The 22650-nt window shown below is 33.3% G+C and overlaps 1 protein-coding gene across 2 annotated transcripts in view; it reads left to right on the top strand.

The window, feature by feature from the left end:
- Positions 1-22650, top strand: part of LOC103575285 (frizzled-2) — a 98763-nt gene that overhangs the window by 55974 nt on the left and 20139 nt on the right. The window contains exon 1 of one of the 2 annotated variants that reach the window (XM_008555012.2): positions 3917-4442. The exons of the other annotated variant lie outside the window; for it this stretch is intronic. The gene's annotated coding sequence lies outside the window, so the exon portion shown is untranslated. Of the gene's footprint in view, positions 1-3916; positions 4443-22650 lie in introns of those variants that run through there. 2 annotated transcript variants of the gene reach the window in all.

Below are 22650 nucleotides of genomic sequence, written 5' to 3'. Positions count from 1 at the left end.
AAAGAAACAAAAAAATAAAATCGCAAAAGTAAAGCCATCCATCAGATGAGCCTTACACAGCACACATTTATATACATCACCGTCGACAAGTGGCGGTAAAAAATCAGAGTAAAAAGGGAAGCAGTTGAAGAAGTACCCTCTCTGTTGTGGATGTGTGCGATGCTTGTGAAGATTCCTTTTGGTTGATTAGCCAAGTGAGGGAGTGAAGACTCTCGGCGGTGTAACCCACAAAGGAAATTAAAGTGCAACCAAGTATCTCTGGGTTTTCATATATTCAATGATGACCACCGAGTTCAACATCAACGAGTTCAACCCTCTGTTTCTTCTTTTTACTTTTTTACATAATTATCATCATCGTAAATAGTAAGTGATTGTTAAAAAAGAATAACCAGGAAAATCACAAAATAATTAGCCGAGTTAAAAGCCCTCTTTGACGTTTGACATTATCGCAGCACGAGAGGCTTCGAAGAAACAAAAGCTAAAATAGGTTCTGCAGGGATTTAAAGGGGTGAGAATAGAAACCCCGCGGCTTCATCAGGGTCAGGCGCGCACAAACTTCAAAGTCCCGAACACACAATTGTTTTACTCTACTCGACTCATTTTTACATTAGTGCACTGCTTTTATCCAACTGTATGTGTGCTTCAATAAGTACACTGGAGAATCTAACGACACACGCGAAATCCCTTTGATTACCTACAAACGTACAAGCTCGTCTTCCTTCAATCTAGAGTCGTTGAGAGAAAGAGAAAGAGTAAAAGTCGACTCTGTTGTTTACGTCGACTCTGATGCTTGATGCAACTCTGCTGGTACTCTGGATGGATGTACGCTAGATGTTGGATCCTTATGTCTCACAAGGGAACGTCACCGTCAACGTGCGCGTATCAAGGACTTGGACTCTGATGATTACTTTTGTGACAATGTTGCTCTTCGAGCATTGCGTCATAGCTTTCGATGGCGTTTTCAACATTCAAATTAAAAATATGAATAAAAAGGCTCTGTATATGAAAATGTACACTGGGGGCTGCTGAGTGGAGATCTAAAGATCATTTGAGAACAAAGGAAAATCTTTATGCAAGTCATTACATTAGTGGGCTCCAAAGGCTAGAGAGGTATGGGCATGATAAGAAATGTCGAGCTAACTTGGCTAATTATTTTTTCTCAATGAAAAAAGTGTTTTTGCCCATGGAAAATTAATTTTTATGATCTTGGGTGAAAGAACCCTTTCATCCAATTATTTTCAATCTCTTTTTTTCTAGTAAAGCTGTTTGTGTAATAACGCTCATAATCTACCCCAGCCGGATGCTAAATTACATTTTTAATTATTCCTACTAAAAGTAATACTCAATAATTTATTGATTAAGCAAACAGTACACCCAAGATAAGGACGGTAAAAGTTAATTATAAATACACGACGGAAATAAGTATTAGTAACTTTATAAAAATAGAATTTAGCTGTTGATGAAAAGTTATTTTCTATTGAGCTTAATTTAATTTATAAAATAAAAAATATATTTATGAAAAAGTGAGTACGGATGAAATATAAATGAAAGAGGACTTTGGACTGAAAGTCCATTGTGTTTGAGTGTGGTCACGACAGCATTTCCGATTTGGTGGAGTGCCTGCAGGCTGCTGGTGACTTGAATGCATCTGGATGTTTATTTTTAACTGAATGTCGAGCTAGTTGCCTGCAGATAGATCATTATCTGCATTTACTACAGCATTTACACTGAGTGGAACCGTGTGATTCTTGTCACTTGTGAAGCATTCGCCATAGAAACTCTGCATACAAAACTCGATAAAATGTTTGGTTTCCCTCCATTGGAAAATTCTCTCAACCAAATGTTCCATAAATACAAGAGCTGTGAATTATAATTTTAAAAAATTTCCACGCAATCTATTATTTCGTACAAGTTTTAAACACTTAAGAGGTTAAATGTTTATTCGCCGTTATAATTCAAGTTTTCTTGTTCTTTCTAGCAGTAGTGCCGCTTACTATTGCCTACAGGGGCTAGAGATAACTGAAGTTTTAGTGTTTTAGGAAAAACAATAATTCATTCGGTATCTTGTTCTCTCTACCGCACATTGTATCTTAACACACTATACACTGTGTACTTTAACTAGGACTATATAACTTCGGAATTTTATGTTTCTGCCCTAGAATACTATCATCATGTAAAATTACGAGAGTCGTTACCATTAATCGTTGTTATTTAACAAGAATACCAACGAGTAGACACAACGATACTGGTGCTGTGATAAACTGAGCATGTCTACGAGTGTGATTTACTTTATAAAATATATAAAAAAAAAAAAAAACAATTAAAAAGAAAATTAAAAGTTTCCAGAAATGAGGACATAAAAATTAAAAATATGTTGGCAAGCTGTCTATTTATTTATTTTTTATTTTTTTTTTTTTTTTTTTTAATAGATGGATATTTATATTTTGTTGTTCGTCGTAGTTTATGAATTCATTTCAACTCGTACTTGAGTCTTGAAGTATTTCCAAAGGGAATTGAAATGAATGTGTAGTGCTGGCGGATCAATCTCTCAAGAAGATTGACGAGCGGAGATAAAAATTGTGTCGAAGTCTCTTCTCACGACGACAGAATCAAGAATAAAAGATAAAGCGAGAGCACGAGGAGAAGAATGAACAAGAAAAAAAATTCGAATATATAATATTGAATGTAGGATGAAGAATGGAGAATGCTAAATAAAATGAGGGTAAGACGAGCTGAGAGAGATAGAAAGAGAGAGGATGTAAGCCAAACGATTAAGAAATCAAGACTATGTTATTAATATCTTAATCACTGCGACATGACTGCTGGAAATTTTTTGCAAAGGCGTCTGGTTGACAAGAAAAATATATTTTAAATATTTAACACTTGAGATTACACAAGCAAAAAGAATAATGAGTTTATTATTTTTTAATTATATTTCAAGTGAGATATTTATATGAATTATTTTGTGTTTGCTGTGGGTAGCCATAATTTTAAGTGACCCCTGTGCTCCATTTCTAACCTCGCTTTCAATGAAAACTAAATTTTTTAACAAATATCTAGAAAATTTGAATGACTATCACTGAAACTTATAAATTCCCTTTCATTTGAAATGAAAAAAATTATAAAATCATTTTTCAGCTTGAATTTTAATAATAACAGTAATTTAAAAATTCCAAGTGGCATCCAGTCAAATTTTTAACCTCAAAGTTTATGAAAATAGGAAATTAATTTTTTTAAAAATATATATCGACGAAGTTACAAAAAAAACATAAATCTCTGGGTTGACTCGTTCTATTCTGACAAAAAACAAAATATCGCTTTGAATATTAATTAAAAAAAAAGTTTAAAAAATGTCAAGTGAGTCGACTAAACCCGGAATAAAAAATGTACGTGAAATAAAGAAAAGTTCAATCAACAAAAAGGTTTTAGATGACATTGAAAAGGTTTTTCCATCAGAATATTTATTCGTTGGGTTTCTTTTCAGGGAAAGATGAAAACTGAGTTCTCCCGCAGTTTTATAATACGTCGAACGCGAATAATCCACACAACGTGATCGCACATGCGTGAATTCTTGCTGCGGTTACAACTGAATTTTTAGGACAGTAATGTATATTACTCTGCTATATTGGTACGTGTAGTGTGAGAATGGACAAACCACCACGCAGTCGCGTTCGCTGGTACCATGTAATACAAAATACAGAAATACAGACTACAGAATACAGAGCTTTCATACTATGCCAACCGACCAAGTACAGAATAATAAAGCAAGTGAGAAAAAGGGAGACACTAAACATATATATGACGTACACAGCTTTATAGTGTTGTCGTCGGGATAGACGACGCGGACGCGAGTCTATAAAACATGCGCGCGCGTGTCTCACAGCATCGATAAAAGCGTAACGCGTTCGAGCAACCGTGCATTTCTCGCGTGTCTACTCTGCTATTTAGTTCATACTAACAATAAAAAAAAAAAGAGTAAAAACAAAACCAATCGTAATTATCATTAAACAACAACAACAACAATAATGATAAAAAAGAAACTTGCAAAGCTTTTTCATGCGGAAATTTATTAAACTCCAATTTCTTTTCCACTTATAAAACCATAACATCGTTCTGCCGCCACATCGTCGCATTTAATAAATTCAATTGCATTCATACATTTATTTACCCATTGATAAAACCGTGTGACAAGTTTATTCACTATGAATAAGTAATTTTTATAACCTCAGTATAAAACTTTTCGAATCTTAAATAACAACAAGTGTCGGCAATTATTTTTTTGTGAAGTGCACTGTCGCAAACAATTCATTAATTGAATCTATTTTGTGGTTTTAAATAAAATACTGTTCTGTGACGTTTAATTGCTAAACTTGAGGTTGATTAAGAGATATTGCTAACAAGACTTGAGGATTTATTTTAATCTAATCTGATGAGATAATCAGGTAAAAAAATATTTATAACTCATTTTATTTAATGTTTCATTAATTTTATTATTTCTAATATAATTATGATAATTTTAGTTAGAGAGTCGAGTTATGATTGATGATTTTAATTTATCCAGTATTGAAAAATAGTAACATATAATTTTTAGAACAAATATTTGAGATATTATTTAGTGTCGAAACATTAAATGATAAATTGACGGAATAAAATTAGAGCAAGAAATCGTGATATTTATATAAGTATTGGTACAAATAGGTGGATGTGTGGATGATATTTACTTTAGACGTAACAGAGCGTTATCGCGCTATGATGTACAGAAAAGGTATTATTTATAAGTTACAACAATAATGAGGTATTTTAAATGAAGCTGAGTGACATGAAGAGCCAAGCGTGTAATCATATTTTCGAGTCGCTTCATTAAATTCAATATATTGAACATTGTATTTTGGCTTTCATGAACACCTGGTCTCTGCAAACTCGTACGCTCTATCATATATAATATAATACGTCACGGTCATACAAATTTAATTTATCATTTTAATTAAATCTATTTCTACGTCAAATGTAAATAGATATTTGAATTTAAATAATCAGTAGATATTTATTGTTATATTAATCAATCATTTTTACGGAGCCTTTGATGATTATTAATTTATTGAAAATTATAATTTATACTCAGAATAATTATTCATTGTAAAAAAAAAAAAAAAAAATTACCATACAATATTAAATGTGACAATAATTTCTTGTGGTGAAACTTATTAATTACTAGTTTTAAAATTTTTTTTACGACAATAAATTATCAAAAAATAATAAATGTTGTGAAATATTTACATACAATTTATGTGTCTATCACAAAAAAAAAATTTTTTATCGAGTTTAAAAATTATAACGACTATCAAGTTATCTAAATATTTAAATAGCTAAAACATGAGTAAATACTAATAAAATAAAATAATGAAACAAGTGACTTAAGATAACACACTGTGTTCAATAACAAAAATCCAAACGTCAATAAATCGTTATGTCGGAGTTTATAACGGAGCTCGATACGTTAACTGACTGTTTGGCCGAACTGAGTCAGAGTTTTCGCGGTTCGATAAATGGCAATTTAGTGCTGTCACATTGTCTACTACCCCTATGTCTTTAGAGCCACACTGTAGCCCTCTCGAGAAGTTACACCGAACGGTATATTAGTGCTCTTATATATATATATAATAATACCGGAGAGCAATAAGAGACAAACGAGAAAGCAACCCTTTGACCGAGCGTTACGTTAATGCAGAGAGCCGTCCCTTTATTTCCGGCTGTCACCATAGGTTCTATAATACGCTTTACCCACCCACTCAACCTTTAATTCTCTCCCTTAGTAACTCCGTCTCTCTCACTCTTAAACACTCTCTTTTGTTCTCTCATTCTCGCCTCTCCTCTTTTCCTCCAGTCATCTATCCATCTATCCATCTATCCTCACTCTCTCTCTGCCTCTAACCGAACAGAATAGACTACACAAGCGACTACAGACTGCCAGGTTGCGTGTACCACGCCCTCATTCTCTGTCGCGGGGATTTAATTACGAATTAATTGTGATGCATAGCTTTAGGGTAATTGCTACACTAGGTTAAAACTATATACCCTTACTCTATGCCTCCAGACTTGCTTCTATCCCTTCACGTGTCTTATAATTTTATGTACTAATTTAACATCACGTTTTGTCTAACAACTTGTAATTAATTTAACCACCATAACTTATTGTCTATTGTGCATTCTCTTTTTTTTTTAATGCATAGTAGAAACAATTGATGAAACGGTGATTAATGTAACGAGTAGATTGGGTACATTATTAAAGTTTGAGGATTAAAAAGTAAATGATGATAATAATAATAATAATAATAAAATGTGAATTAGACAAAGTGTATATTACAAAGGTCTGGAGATCAAAGGTAAACGTACAAGCACACGTGTTTGAGCTGGAAATATCCAGGGCGTTGTTGTTGCCAGTGTGGCGTGCTCAACTGTCGTAACTTTTAAGCCCGATTTATGTATGTATATATATACAAAACGGAGACGGAGACGGGGACGGTTACACCCTATTCTGATATTCGCAAATGCCCTGAAATTTTTTCATTTTTTTTTAAAAATGCATTAAACATGTGTATTGATTTGGGCAAAATGCTGCTTATGAAACACCCGGTTCAAGCGTAATTTTGGATAAGATGATAGAGGGATTGTGATTTATTTTTTGAGAAAAAAATAGAGAACGCCGTTTGTCCTCGGGGCTTTTCTCTGTCCACTTGAGATTATTGTGATACTTTTGGTTTTCAATATACTCACAAAGAGTACTGAAACTACAAAGTAGACTCTTTATTGCTGCCTGAGGCTCTAAAATATCATTATTTATTTTTCGGCTTTCATTTAAATTTATTTAATTACGTATTTTGAAATAATTAAATTTAAATTATTGGAATTAATATTATCTTTGTGAACGGTAAAAAATGACCATTTGAATGGAAATTTAATTTTCTATAACTTGGGTACTAGTAAAGAGGATCGTTAAATCAATTGTCCAAAAGTTACAGCCGTTTAAACAATTTCACCAGACTACAAGTTTTTCAGGCTTCAAATCGCTTTATCTTCAAAACTATTTACTTTAAAGTATTCTATACCGAGTTCAAAGTTGTAGAAAATTAAATTTCCTTTCGAATGACCACCTTAAGCTATAGTTTTCTTATATATTTCCTTGGATATCCCGAATAAAAATAAATCCTACAATTGTCAACTGGAATACAATTTAAAAAAATTCTTCAATTATAAACGATAATAATTTTTAAACTTTTAGTAGTGAAACTGTTTTTTTTTGCTAAATATTAATGAGAATATATTTTAAAAATGAGTACAGCACAATTGCAAGCATGCATAATAATTTTTTTGCACACCTTTACACCCCGAAATGACGCGTGACATAATTACATGCACTCAAAATTCTTAAACCCACGATCACATATATGTACATATATAAATTTAAAATCATGAAAGTACGTAGTAAAAATCTATATATATATATGTATGGATGTCTTATATTTATACGGTTGAAAACGATTCACGTCTCACGAAATCACGCGCTGTATATTTTTATGTAAATGGGGGAGGCTCGTGTGAATTTTTTTATTTTTGAGTTTCCACTGGCATCAGACACACTTGAGGGTGGATTAGTATTCGAAAGAAGCATCAAAATGTTTTCGTATGCCGACTAGATGGTACTCTGTCGAAATTCCACGATTTTATCACGTCATTTTTGCTTCTTCCCTTTATTTTATTTTATTATTTTATTTTATCATCATTGTTTATTTATTTTCTCCCATCCAGTGGCTACAAATTCGCTCGTATCAATTTCGTATTACGCATAAAAATTTTTTCATCTCCCTTCCGGCTTTTACTTTCACAGTAACCGAAAAATTAAAATGTAAATTTCACCTGTCCACTTTTTTTTTCTTTTTTTTTTTTTTTTTTTAACAAAATGCAATTTTCTCTCGAATAAATTCTGAAAAAATTTATAAGGGTAGAATATGACTGAAAAGATAAAATTTATACCGCTCTATCGGTAGAGATACTCATCGATGCGTGAGATATATCATCGGGCTTTATATATTGTGATATGCGCCGGGTGAACGTTGGTTGAACGAAAAGCGGATTATGTCCCAACGCGATTTCGAATAATCTTTCCCTCAGCTCCTTCGCTTTTATATATATTCGACTATACTTGAAGTACAACTAAACCGTTCTCCCAACTCGTTCTCGTACCAGCGTCTAATCTTCTCTTTTCCGACAATTCCACTTATAGATATCATCAATAAGTTCCATGTCGATTTAATCGACAGTAATCCTTTCCTCGCCACCTATTTCTGACGTTAATCCACCAGTTTTCCATTCTCCAGCCCATCAATGCTTCAATCTCTAAAAATTTATCCTTTCAAAGATAAAAAATAATTATCATCGAATACTTAAATATAAATCTCAAGGGAAATCGAGTTCTACTTACATTAATTATATACTTTTAAAAATAGTATGACACCTTTTATGAGTAATACATTAATCTCACCTCAAAATCATATAAAATAATATATTTAATGTATTATCAATGAAATTACTAAAAAAAAATTTTTTTGACTCTAACTTTGTTAGCAAGAATTAATTAAAAATCTCAAGTTGCATCTCCTGCATTCATAAAAAATTAACTAGATAATTTGTAACCCTATAAACAGGTATATTTATTAATCAATTATAAAAATTGAATAAATTTTAAATAAAAATTTTAATCAACTAAATAATTTAGCCAATTTAGTTCCACACGTATACGCGGTTGAATCAGATCATTAATATAAATTATACATTACTGAGGTACAGTGCACAGAGTACACGCAAGTATATACATGTGAGCATACATATATGTATACAGGTAAATGTAATAAGAGTGAAATTGGGCGAGAGGAGACATGATCGTGCGAAGCGATTTGTGCGGTCGACGAGTAATCTGCGTAGCTGATCGAGCCCACGAGAATTACAGAGATACTCCTGGTACAAACATAACTCCAAAGCACACCCACACACCCACACATTTATCCATACACCCATACTAAGATGTACATACGTAATATATCTTACAATCATATCCTTATTTACCAATACTTAAACCTCTTAACGCGATTGCTGCCCGATTCATTCCATTCGTTACGTTTATTTTGTTACATTATTTTATTTATTATTTATCTCTTTCCTTTCCTCCGCATCGTTCGTATTCAATCGTCTTATGTTACAACTACCAGTAGAGTCGTTCGATGAATATCTTTCTGACCGAGGATAAATCGACATTATTTATATTCTTAACGCGGATCTTATTGTCTCTTTGCTTACTATCTATCTGTTCGTGTGTATGTGTGTATGTGTGCACATGTGTGTATATTAGGATTATATGTAATAAAAAAAATACTCGACGCAATTCACTTGTAACGCATGTTATTTACAGTAGAAGTATAAGGTACTTGGTATGGAAATAATAAACACTTAAACCGAATGAGAAATAACCGTGAGTGTTAATATATATATATATATATATGTATATATGTGATGGAGACACACCCAGGTAGTCAGAAAGTAAGCACACCATCAAGCACACCATCAAGCACACCACACCAGGTCACTCGAGAATTCTTGTTATCGCACCTACTTTATGTGTCTTATTACTATAGACACAAAATAATACAAACTTAAATTCTCATACATCTACATGACAGACTAGAGCCTACATAGTCTGCAATAAGAGTTAAGTCCAGACCAAGAGCTCTCCAGTCTTTCGAAAGTTTATTTTTTATTCCACACTCTACTCGGTTTTTTTTTTTTGTTTTTTTTTTTTTTTTTTTTTTTCAAGTCCTTATTACTTATCGACTCTGTCTTTGTCAGCTACTTCTTTATTTATTTACTATTCGTATGTTTATTTTATTGCTTCATTGGCTCACTCGTATATTTTTTTTATCTTAAATAATAATTATTTGCATATTATTTATTTTTATTTACCGTATTCATTACTAGACACTTTTTTATTCTATCATTACATTAGACACTTTGATTTCTGAGTAATAATTATTTATTGCTCATTTAATAAAATGCGAATAAGGCAATGAGATAATAAATTATTTAAATTTTATGTTTGTCGAATGTAAATAATTATGTATATACCTAAAGAAATCAATTTGTCATTCTCTTATAGCCATTAAAAAAAATTAACCGATTAGTCCAGAAGTAATTTAATGCCTTTTAAATTGCCAAGTACATATCGAGCAAATTTGATTATTTGGTTATTAAAAAAATTTAATGTGTGATAAAAAAATAAAAAATATCGATTACAAAAAAAAAATTTCCAATATTGCCAATTTAATATCTCATCCATCGTGTATTGGATTTTAGTGGATGGAGAATCTGCTGGGGCGCGAGAATATATAGTTACAGGGTAAAAAGATTTTCCGCGGTTCACTATCGTATTTTAGATGCAGATATATTTATATATAGATATATATTTGGGTGGATGTGAGCAGTGATAGTAGAAATAGGAGTCATAGATGTAGATATATTTGATGGGATAGGCGAAAAAGGATAAAAAAGTATGTGGATGTAGATGTATATATATATATATATATATATATATATAAGGGGTTATAGAAAGGGAAGGCGTAGCTAACGCGCCGTGAAATCCTCTGGGCACGCGCCATTTCACTTGGCCCACGGCGTGCAGAGTTTCTTGGTTCTTGCTCTCTGCTCTCTGCTTGCTGCTCGCTACTTCTCTTACTTTGCTTGTACACATACGTAGTACATACATATATTATTATTCTTTATATCCACTATTGCTATACTACTGTATTGGCATTCGGGGTTAATGTACGGTGCTGATCTTTACGGTCAACTCTACAGACGCCAATTGTATCGTCGTTTTTATCTATTAAACGGTTTTGCCATTTTAATATCCACGGATTCTTATTTTTATCTCTCAACCACAGCACTCAGTACCCCATTCATCTGATTATTATTTACTGTGGCATTAAAAATATTAAATAAATTATTTTCGTGTTTTTTCATAATGGCCTGTTTTCTTTTTTTTTTTTTTTTTTTTATTTTTTTGTTCAAGTACATTAAATTTTATAGCTGGTTATTTTACGCAAATATTCCATTATAAAGATTTGATCACTAATTCTTGTGGGAATAAAAATTTTATCGACCATAAAAAGTAAATAAATTTTTTTTCAACTTTCTATTGATCAAAATATATTTTATAGGTAATTTGATGCAAAATTTCTAATCTCAGATCCCATCATCAAATTGTACAGAAAAAATTTGAAAAGTTAACTCCACAGGCCAGTTCCAAACCTTGTCGCCAATTTCGAGCTCAAAGAGTTAAATTCAAAAATTTTGATAGTATTTTTTTTTCAAAATAAAATATTTTACTATAATAAATTATCACAATAAATCTTAATAAAATATGACAGTATCAATAAATAAAAAATGAAATATGAGAGAGAGAGGGAGAGAGAGAGAGTGAGAAAGAGTAGTCGTTGTCATGTCGTGGATATTTGAAACTGACTTTTGACATCTCACACCACGTATTTAAAATGAGACCTCCCGTGTGATTCTGGCCGTAAGCCAGAGCTCCCAGAGACCGGTCCACACACACCGTATAGTACCAGTTACTCCTTTACTTATTTATTTTATTTAACTTTATTTTTATTTCCATTTTCATTTAGTTTTCTGGCTTTATTTTATTTGTTTAACCATCAGCCGAACTCGTTTTATTGACGTTATTTTCTCGTGCAGTATCGCAAGACACAAGACACAGACGAGTAACGGATATCTCGAGCAGAGGATGAAGTTAAATAAAAACATGTAAGAGCCTGGGGTGTCGTTGCCGATCGACTGTGTGAGGATTGATTAAAGAAAAGAAGGGTGTCGCGACACCCAATGAAAAGGTGTCACGCTGTAAAATACAATAGCATACATATACACTCACACATACATACTGAGCAGATTACTTACCTACTGCATGTACTTTTATATATATGTTGCGCAAAGAAGAATCAAATTACGGGGGTTGCGCCTTGACGAGTGAACTTGCGGTTCTTCGTTCACACCTTGGCAAATTATTATTATTTTTTTTTTTTTACTTTTTACACTATTCCAACGCTTCTCAAGTCTTGGCTATTGACTTTGCACATTATTTACCAATAAAATTCATTATTCCTTAATTATACTTGCTTAAGATTTTTTTTTCCCGTGGGATTTTTATCACGCACCGCAAGTTCGAAATTCGAATCCAGGTCACGGTTTTTTAAAATAATTATATATTTTTTTCATTCAAATTATTGAATAAATTTATATTCCATAATCAAACGTTAATTAGATAAATTAAAAAAATGCTGGTTGGTGTAAAAAAAAATAAAAATAAATATTTTAATTATTATTGTGATAAAAATAAAAAATCCAGACACAAATAAGCATCGTCTGGTTTTGCTTGCTTGGACTACTACTGTGGTCTCCATTAGCGTCGAAAAGGGATGACATTTCAAGCGAGAGTCTAAACAGTCCGTTGCACTTGACAAAAATAATAATAATAATAATGATAATGATAATGATAAAAAAAAAAACGTCGCCATTACAAATAATGAAATTAAAGTTTGAAATACTGGAAATAAAAATAATTAAAAACCAAAAAGACGTCTCAGTGGTTTAAAAAAATTAAAACGTACTTGAAATCCGAAATAAAGGAGCGATAAAAATAATTGGTTAACCGTAAAAAAAAGGTATCGTACGTGGTGGTTATAATCCTGGTCGTTTAATCAGAATGATAAACGGTTATAGCGTGACTGTAGTAAAACGCGATAATTCTTTGGACGAATCACGCATAATAAATTCAACAAACGCTCCTACTACGACACATCAGCAGGGGGTTTAATTCACCTCTCCCGGTTATAATTCTGACATTTTTTTGTCATTGATACAGGATTATAGATATGCTTTATTTATATCCACACAACATGGATACATAGATATATAAAGAAAATAATGCCCGATGTATCCCGAGTCCCAAGTGATTTGCAGAACCGATTGTCCGTGTTCCATTCTCTGGAGATCCGAATCACTGTTTATAAAAAAATAAGCAAACTAAATAATGAAAGGTACTGAGAAAATAAAAAATATTATCGAGATTGATTAACGTACGAAATACAACACGAGGTACGCCCATGAATCCACATTGTAATTGTGTGTGCGCATCTGTCTGTCCGATCCTGAATATTCTGTGGTGTATAGTAGTTGTTGGCGTATATAAATACGGGATGTCCAGCTCTTCAGCTCTCCAGCTTTCCAGCTCTCCAGCACTCATCTTCAAACGAGATGCACGCAGACACGTTTGGCTCAACTACACCTGCCTGCTGGACGAAGAAAGAGATAAAGAGAGTACTCAATCGAGAAATTAATTAACTACCCCGTTAAAAAATTCAACTTCTCATTAAACAAACGTGTATTTAAAATAAACTCTCATCCTCATCCTTCTACTCCCCCTATCCGGGATACAAGCTGTGAGACCCGTCGACTAACTGATCACCTCGAGTACCTACTTACAGCCCACACGTTTTTTAAAAACCTACAACACAATTCTTAACTGTTATTTCAATTTTAATTTCCCCCCCCCCCCCCCCTCCCCGTTTATTTTATTATTTGTCTTGTTTATTTTATTTAATTTTTTTTTCTATACATGCCAGCCGTTTTTTTTTATCGTGTCATTTTTTTCCACGACGTGAGAACCACTGGTGAGCTGCTCGTAAGTCACTCAGCGTGCTTATCCCTGTCAAGACCACGCTCGGGTCTTACCCCTTCTCCTCGAGCCCTCGGGACCGCTTGAGTCCCATCCCCACTAAGAGCCCACTCGGGGCCTCTGCTGACTTTGGGACCTTCTCCCACCCTATTTACAGACAGTGCTACTCTTGTCCTGGTCCTTCGCCACCACCAGCGTATTCCAGTAGAATATAAACTTACCCAACGGTTTTATCATTTTTAAAAATCTTTTCAATCAATCATATATCTAACAGTGTTATTATTCATTTATTATAATTTATTGTCGTACATTTATCAGCTTACAAAAAATAAATTTTAATTATACAATTTATTTAAATAAATAAAAATACAGAATTAAAAATATAATGGTCTGGTAATTTCGATTTAAAAAATAGATAAAAATAATTTATCGGCATAATTTCGAGTTTATTTTTCAATGACAGCGTACAGAGTTCTTAGTGTAGCTCATGTTGACTGGTTAATTTATAAAACCTTTTATACACTCGTCAATATTTCTCTTTACGACTCGAGGAGTATCTTATTGACTTTGACTCACTGTCTGCTGTCTCCTGTCTCCTGTCTTGTGTCCTGCAGTTGTATCTGACTTGCATGTTATGCGGTCCAGTCACCAGCAAGAATCCTCTCCGACGTAACGTCCCGAACACTCTGGTGCATGTCCAAACACCAGGACGTCGCGTCGTATCCCGCTGGGCCCGACTCACGGGTTCCGATTTCCTCCTCACCGTTTCTTCTCTACTCCATCCACTCTATTCTCCCTTCTGACTCGCAGAAGGTTTGCATCCACATTTACATATTATATATATATAGAGATACACCAAAAGAACCACGTGCAAGTAAGAGACACAAATTATTTAATATCAGATATCCAGCATCAACATCAGCATCATTTGAGCTTCTCCGAAGGACGTATCACAATCCGAGAGCTTGTTTGGTGGATCTGAAGAGTCGTGTTCTAGGATCCGCTTGACCTTTTTCTTAATTAATTAGATCTTGATAGCCTCAAGCCAATGTCTCGTAAATCCTCGTATGGTTTTTCGATTCGCAGAACCGATACATTCGTAAATTTATTTTATTTGAGTTTATTTTGGAGACTGAAACATTTGTCTTGAAAAGCAACTAAACATTAAATGTATATGTAGATATGGGTGGGGAAGAATTTAAACCGAAACTTGAGCTCTTTTGGCTCAAACATGATACATACACCACTCAACACTTCAACTTCAACCCCCTTGTGCCGCACACCATCATGACAAACGTTCATATCATTCTATTCCCTTTTCTCTCTTTTCAGTCCATATATCTACATATATTTGTATGTGTGTATAGAAAGACGGATGGATGGATGGATGTATTATAGGAAAAGGAAATGTACGAGGGAGTGTAAAAAAAAGTCGTGGGCTGTAGTTTACTATACAGTTGTACACGCAACTTTTTAGATGTATGTAGGATCGATGCCCGTGTGAGCATGTCGTGTTGGGTAAATGTATTTTAGTCTGTGTCTATATAGTGTTTTTGCGTGGGCTGGAGACGTCGACGATGAGAGAAATATATGGAGAGAACAAAATGTTTACGTCCGCTACTGATGCTGATGATACCTCAATGTCGTAAAAAATCCATTATTTAATAAATTTTTTTTCGAGCGTTCTGTTGATTTAATTATTGTTTACGCGATTTTTCTTGCGATTCATTTTTAAATTATAAATATTATAAAATAACATTTTTTTTATGACAAGTGCCATCAGAAAATTTATTATAATGGATTTTTTTTTATTAGGGTGCTTTGAAATGACATTTTAAAAAATGGTTAGATAAATAATTAATTTTTTTTTAGGCGGAAAAAATTAAGAAATAATGAATGCTATTTTTCTAACGGAAAGGTCTTTTGATCTTTTTTTGTAGAAAAAAAAAAAAAAAAAAAGGTTAAGATGTGACATCTTGATGCAAGAAATGGTTGGGAAGAAAAATATTTTAGAAATTTTCATCAATATAAAAAAATGTATATTATTCTTTAAAGAGACGTGCCTTGATGTCTCGACGAGGGTGCATGATCATCCGATAGAGTACTGAGTGAATTCAATAGTAATATATGTAGAATAAAAATAAAATAAAGAAAAGTATAAAAGAACATAGACCAGAGTAGAATGTAGGATGCTGGTGATGCTTCTGCTTCTGCTTCTGCTTCTTATTCTTGTTCTTCTTCTTCTTCAAGTTCTACTGTCCCCATGAATAATTCAAGGTCGCAGTCAGTAGCATCGTGCCCGGTGTGTTATTTTAATTCTCCTTACATTTTCATATTCACATGCTATGCCAGGCCACGCTCGCCAGAGTCTTCAACTCTCACGATTATTCCCGTATGCCACGTTGAATAGCATTTCAGTTTAAAAAACCAAAAAACTTATTATCCAGTCCTCTCTCCATATACTTTCTCATCGCACCCTCTCGCGCCCTCTTTACTTATTGCGTACTCGAGCGGCTTCTGCCAGCCGGAAATGAGCCCTCGATCCAAATGCCTTCCAAAAAAATTAATTTATAAAATAAAAACCTTTTATCCCAACAAAATACAGAAAGTGTTTATTCAAACCTCCAAAAAAAAAAAAAATAAAAAACAATAATAATAATAATAATAATGGGTCAACTGGGTTATTCAATAGACGAAAAGAATTAATTGTATACAAATTAAAGTATAGAAATAAAAATAAGTTAAAATCGATGTTTCATGTCCTGACCTCATTGAATAACAAATTTTATTTAGTAATAAATTCACGTTTAAGCCGTAGACATCAAGACTATACAAAGTACAATCCACTTGAATTATTCAAATAATAATAATAATAATAATATTCTATGATGACAAAAGATTAAATAATTGATTATACATTTTTTTGTCTCTATTTATTTTATCTGATTTCTGGTGATAACTTTTTTTATGATCAAAATAAAATTATTCTAATGACCAAAATAAAATAAATAATTTTTTTTCCAAATGCATTTACATTAAAAGCATACGTGTCATCCTTGTGACATCAGACGAATGTGTGGTGGCTTAATCAGTTTCTTGTTTCAAGAGAGAGCACGTAGATATAGTGATAGCAGTAGACGTATAGAGAAGCCGGATCTAACTCAGTAGTATATGCATGATGTGTTCCATCGTATCAGCTTAACCCACTCGCCTTCCGCCTCGTTCTATCATTCTATCCAACATGCGTTCAAGATCTAGCGCCACATATCTAATGGAATACAACCAGCTAGCGCCGGATTTTAGATACAGCTGCTTCATGTCACTCGTACCCCGACTTAACTGTGACACTAATTACCCAAAAAAACTTTAAAAATTTTTAAATATATTTTATGTTATTTAATTGAATTAAAAATATTCATGAATTTTTTTTTTTGTTTGGTTATAAAAGTTATCGGCAGGTCATATATTTTAGCTGAAATTTGAAACTACCGAATAAAATAAAATAGTCGAGTGTAGGTAGTGTTAAAAAATGTGTGTAGTGCTGGAGAATTTGAAATCAGGAATCAGGTATACATATTATGGCAGGTTGGCAGGCTATGAAATAAAAATGACGATGCCAGTAAATTTCAACAACGATTACGGCATTCAAGTGGAAACGAAATACGAGTAGAGACTCGAGTCTTGGGTAAAAGAGTATATAGTAGTTATACCAGACGGGACGATATTTTTCATGAATTTATTATCGTCATGTTGTAGAACGACTTTATTATGACACTATTGGTGTGAGGCCTACTCATTTTTATCATTCGCCATACAACCGTCTGTTTAAACCAGTATTTATGTTTTTTCCCTTTTGTTTTCAAATAAATAACCACAACAGAGATATTATTTTACTTTTATTTATTATTTTTCCAAGTATAATGAGTTAAGCTTCTTATTAACAAATTCTTGTTGATAAAAGCAACAGAAAATCTTCAACTGTTATCAATTTTTTTTTCACCCGTTTATTTTTACGAAAAATTTTAGATAATTTATTTAATTTATAAAAAATACTGTTGAATATATATGTATAGTTATAAATTTGAATCCAAGCTGTAGTTATCCATTGAAAATGTATGAAAAAGTAAAAAAAAAAGAAAGAAAACTTGAAAACGGTGAAAAAAATTAATTTGACACCTGAAAAAAGAAAAAAACAGTTATTGTGCCAACGTACATATGCTGGATGTAGCTCATTGTTCGCACTTGATATTCCTCGGGTTATTGTTACGAAGAAAGACGCGATTATGGCGTCGAACGAAACCCGGCGAACCCTCCACTCGGATCCTTTTTTTGTTAACGCCAAAAAGATGTGTCATTTTACTTACTCATATAATATTAAACCAGATTCTTATTTTATTTTACTTTCTTTCTATTTTTTTCTTACACTCTAACCCTCCAGACATTTATTAAATCTTATTCTACTCGAGATCTTTCTGCGTTAAGTCTGCTGTCTTGTATCGAGTTACCCGGCGCCCTTATTCTGCCTACAATATTCCAGTATTTCCTTGTACCGTTGGCTCAAACTAAATTTTAGCTTCTTTTTCCCTTTGTTGTCATTTCTGCTGGCTGCTAGATCGGCTTCTACGCGTCTTTCACTCACTTGGAAACTATATAACTCTACACATTTGAATAAATATTTAACTTTTGGCCGTTTACCATTTAAGTAAAAAAAAAAAAATAAAGAAAGGGAGGAAGAATAAAAATCAATTTTTTTCTTTTTTTTTTAATCGCTCCAGACAATTTACAAAGTTTTATAACTTGTAACAGGCTTCAATAACTATTTTTTTACGTCTTCCTATATCTCGACAAAAGTTGTAAAAAATCGGCAACAATAACTTTAACTTGTTATCGAAATTGATTTCACAAGTTTTATATATTTATAAGTATTTTTAGTGTTTCTTGTCTCATTGTTGGGATTGTTATGTCTCTAGACTTTTAAAAAGCCAGGTTAAAAAATATATAAGTAGAGTGAGTGCTCGGGAAATCGAATTAGCCGCAAGGGAAAAGGAGTTTCGTGCTCGGTATAGTCAAAATAAAACAGCTAACCAAGAGTTAGAACTGAGACTGGGGTTGGGGGTTGGGAGTTTGAGAATGGATAAGAATTGCAGCTGAAAGAAGAAAGAGGATACTATTTTGCGGCTCGGAAACGGCTCCCATAAACTTTTGAATAATAATTAAACCAACAAATCTCCTCCTTTCCGCAAAAGTGTACAAGACTACTCAACTCGGTTAAACTTTAGCTCTTGAAATATTTCCGACGACCTAACGAATTTATTATTGCAGTTTAACAAGATAATTTCTGTTTATTTTTATTTTTATTTGTATTTATTTTCTTACTCGTTTTCAAGCCAAGGGAAAGTTTAATTTTTTTTTAGGGATACGTGAAAAGGAATTTTCAGATCCACGTGAGAGTTAAAATTACAAAAGTGTGTCCACGATGACTGTGTGTCCTTTGACGTAAAAGTAAAGTAAAGAATGACGGAATCTGTTCTAACAAAGCCAAATCCCATGGGTTTTCTCTATCTACGGCTTTGGAAATCCCTTGGAACCAATTTATCTTGAGTGTGTAACTCTATAATGGTAGAAATAAAAAAAAAATGTAAGAGAGGAAAAAAAAAAAGAACGAGAGGAAATAGGGTTAGGTATTTGCGAGGGTTCGTTTGTTACTTTTTTTACTTTGTTCGATGTGTTAAAATAGATTTCTGACAGAAAGACCTTCATACATTCTCATTTTGACTAATAAATATCACTGTCATCTCAGAGAGATTACTGACAGTTTAAGTGACGTGTCACTAGCGCCGACTGCGGTAGCGTCACTGTACTAATTTCGTTTTTTATTCCCTCTCGTCTCTCAAATACTTAAATGTATAAAAAATTAATAACTAATTAGCTGTAGACGTAAGTAAATCTAAAAAATGTCTTCAAAGAAGAGCAGGATAATATAATTATATTTTATTCTGAAAGAACAAAGTTACAAATAAAATTATAAAGCGAAGATTCAGGGAACTTTTTACCCCAAAATTAAATTACAAAAATAACAAGAGTCGCGGTGATTATTATGAATTCAAAATGAGTACTGAATAAGCTCATTACCATTAACCGCTATGCTAGTCAAACAACAATTACAATTGTACCCACCCTAATGTCTTAATAAAATTTCATGAAATTTGTGTAATAACTTTTTTTTTTGCCAGCAGACAGCCAATGTCGTGATAGAAAAAGTCCGTCTTTGCTGTATTTATTGTCCGTATTATTTCAAGTTTTGAGGCGGGTCTAAAAGTTTGCAAACATTCTTCCTATTTTTTTTTTTTTTTTATTATACAACCACGAAAATCGCCATCACATGGCGGGGGTTACAAAGACGCGGGCAGCCCTCAAAGCACGTCATAATAATAGCAAAGAAGACGCTGATCGTCAACTTTATTACCTCATTTCAGGGAGACGTTCACTCACGACAAAAGACCGGATAGTTTCACAAAGTTTTATCTCAAAATGTGATGAATATATATAATACGTATGTTAATGTTCTCTTTTTTTACTTTCCTCGGACTTTATACATTTCATTTTATTACTTATCTATATACCTCTCATACATCTTTTATCACTGTCATACTTTTCCTCGGTTCTTTTGATTAAAAAATTTGTTTCTACAAGTTGAATTAAAACTTTGAATTTATCGTCTGAAACTTTATTGATCCAGAATATTTTGTTTTTATTTCTCCACCTGATAATTGATGTCTAGGGAAAATAAAAATGTAAATATATATATAAATTAATAAACCACAAACTATGGGCTATAAATAATATTTTATATATTTATTTATTTAATAGCAAAGATAATTGTCGGTTTAATTTATCATAATTATTATTTGACGAACCGGGCGGACAGAGAAGTATAAGTAAAGTGTATAAACGAGGCGAAGGATAAAGCATGTGGTAAAAAAAAAAAAAAAAAAAAAATTTTGGTGTGAGATGATAATCCAAATGACGGGTTTTTATTTTGCCTGATGGTCGTTCGTCATTCCGGCTACCGGTGCCCTCCCATTACAACAAAAAAACCAGTTCCCTCAAAGTCATTTACACGTTTCGAGACATTTCGAGTTTCTTTAAAACATTTGGGTTGTTACATCTATTTCGAGTGGTATATACATGAAAATTTCATGGCAATAAATATCCATTTACCCATTGATGTGTGTTGTGTGTGCGTGAGTGTGCGTGAGTGTGTGCAGAGGGTTATACTCGAGTTCTCATAACAGCAGGGTGCAATTATGTGGAATCTCGTGTCTAATTTCTGTGACTGGCATGTTTTGAAAAGTCTCTTTTTACGCTGTTGACGTTTAGCTTTATTGCTCGTGAAAGAATAAGACACGAGCGGATTAACTACCACCAATTTAACGGCTCAGCTTTTATTTTTTATTTATACTTTTACTCACTGTACACATTATTTATTTATTTATTTATATATATTTCAGACGTAACAAATCCATTGGACGCCATTGTCGACTGTCAGATAAATTATTTTATTTACTTCCCATAAAGTTTTTAACTTTCCCATAAACAATCTCGTAAGAAAAAAAAAGTAAATATTTAAAGCAAAAACAATGAACCCGCTAATGAAGTAATCCTATATTTTTTAAGTATCCCAAGCAAACAAAGAGGAGTAAATTAATTCATTTAACTGTCTACTCCTTAAACTTTTTTTGGCTTTATTTATTTACATTTTTTTCATCGCTCGAGATATAAATCTCCGAGTTCGGCCACAGGGAATTTTAGCAGGAGTGGAAGAGAAAAAGGACAAGGATGAGGATGAGGATGAGAATGAAGATGAGGAGGCACTTATATACCTACAGACTATTCAGTATAAGATAGTACGGTGGTAACAACACCACGGTCTACGGTCAAGGGTTTAGTTCTTGTTCGTGACTCGGCGTGCACGCTGGTGGCATCGGTAATGTGTGTATACACACGAGAAACGCCCGTGACCGGTTCCGCTCCCTCTCTGCTCTTTAGAATCGAAAGACTCGAGATCGAGGGCCAGCCAAAGAGGCCCTCTTACACTCTTCCAAGATCGTGGGCCCGATTCATGGGGACTCACGACTCTCTCGAGTCTACATAATATATACACACGCGAGAAAGCGAGACAACGAAATCCACCAGAGGTTAACTCTTACCATCAACAAGTCCCCGAACTCCCGAGACATCCTATTCGTTACATTATTTCGTTCGACGATCTTCAGGCACAGATTACGATACTAGTCCTCTTGCTCTTCTCCCTTCTACTCCATTTTGTTTTCTTCCATTCTATCCAACCCTTTATACTCAAACGTCTTTTATTTTCTTCTACTCGATCCTCAGGTAATTTATTCCCTTGTAAATTTTTACTTTCCATTTAAAATTTCAATTTCGCGAGCCGATAAAAAAAATTTATTGTTAAAATTAATAAATCTGATATAAGATCCTGAGAAAAATACGGGTGCGAGCTCGATAATTAGCGATTGTAACAAGACAGGGTATGAATACGAGTAAAGAAAAAAAAATCATCTCGTTATCCCCGGCGCCCGATCTGACGTCACCGGCACCAAGTTGATCCCGTGCAAACTACTCCAGAGAACAGTAGTAGCTCCACACATTTCTCCAGTCTCAGCCTGGCTACATATGTCGTGTGTGTGCACACACATGGACCCTGAAAACACACAGCCAATTGAGACGAGTTCACTCGGGGACATTGTAGTAGTGTACAAGAGTGAGTAAGATGATATTGAAACAAGGACACTGTCCTGTCGCACATCACACACATATACACATATACACATATA

The sequence above is a fragment of the Microplitis demolitor genome, chromosome 5 (genome assembly GCF_026212275.2).
Source record: "Microplitis demolitor isolate Queensland-Clemson2020A chromosome 5, iyMicDemo2.1a, whole genome shotgun sequence".
NCBI lineage: Eukaryota > Metazoa > Arthropoda > Insecta > Hymenoptera > Braconidae > Microplitis > Microplitis demolitor.
The sequence above is the reverse complement of the archived record's forward strand: the minus strand, read 5'-3'. Positions and strand labels throughout refer to the sequence as shown.